This window comes from Otolemur garnettii, unplaced genomic scaffold (assembly GCF_000181295.1).
Source record: "Otolemur garnettii isolate 467f Iridium unplaced genomic scaffold, OtoGar3 scaffold00046, whole genome shotgun sequence".
Classification (NCBI taxonomy): domain Eukaryota; kingdom Metazoa; phylum Chordata; class Mammalia; order Primates; family Galagidae; genus Otolemur; species Otolemur garnettii.
This window is the reverse complement of record NW_003852441.1, coordinates 11,660,672-11,661,730: the sequence shown is the minus strand read 5'-3', so window position 1 is coordinate 11,661,730 and position 1,059 is coordinate 11,660,672.

The following is a 1,059-nucleotide window of genomic DNA, read 5'->3' as shown; positions in this document are numbered from 1 at the left end:
TTTTTTTTTTTTTTTGGTAGTTTTTGGCCAGGGTCAGGTTTGAATCCACAACCTCCAGTATATGGGGCCAGCACCTTACTCCTTGGGCCACAGCCACCACCCTAGTGTAATTTTTCTGATTTGTCAGCATATTTATATTTTTAGAAATTTTTGCATCTGTATTAATAACTTAATTTGGTTTCTGTTTTTTTGTATTTTTTTTTGTGTTTGAGACAGCCTTACTCTGTTGCCCCAGGATAGAGTGCCATGGCATCAGCCAGCTCACAGCAACCTGACTCCCTAAAGTGCTAAGATTACAGGCATGACCCACCATGCTTGGCCTGTATCTTTAGTTTAATGTTTGTTAAGTCAGCATAACTTAAAATCAGTTAGAGATTTCACTCTTTTCCCATGGCCCAGAATTCAAAGTTTAAATATTGGACCATTTGGTTGTTTATCTTTGTATTTTTTCGAACTCTTGAGTTTTTTTTGTTGTTGTTGTTATTTGTTTGTTTTTGTTTGAGACAGAGTCTCACTCTGTCACCCTGGGTAGTGTGCTGTGATGTCATCATAGCTCACAGCAACCTCAAACTTGGGCTCAGATTTCCCACTAGCTGGGACTATAGGAGACCACCATTAATGCCTGGATAATTTTTCTACTTTTAGTAGAGACAGGGTCTCATTTTTGCTTAGCCTGGTTTCAAACTCCCGAGCTCAGGCAATCCTCTTGCCGTGGTCTCCCAAAGTTAATATTACAGGCATGTGGGCAGTGCCTGTGGCTCAGTGAGTAGGGTGCCGGCCCCATATACCAAGGGTGGCAGGTTTGAACCCGGCTCTGGACCAAACTGCAACAAAAAATAGCCGGGTGTTATGGTGGGCACCTGTAGTCCCAGCTACTCAGGAGGCTGAGAATTGCCTAAGCAATTGAATTATAAGAATTGCCTGGCTCGGTGCCTGTGGCTTAAGCGGCTAAGGCGCCAGCCACATACATCTAAGGTGGCGGGTTCGAATCCCCAGCCCGGGCCCACCAAACAACAATGACAGCTGCAACTAAAAAAAATGGCCAGGCGTTGTGGCAGG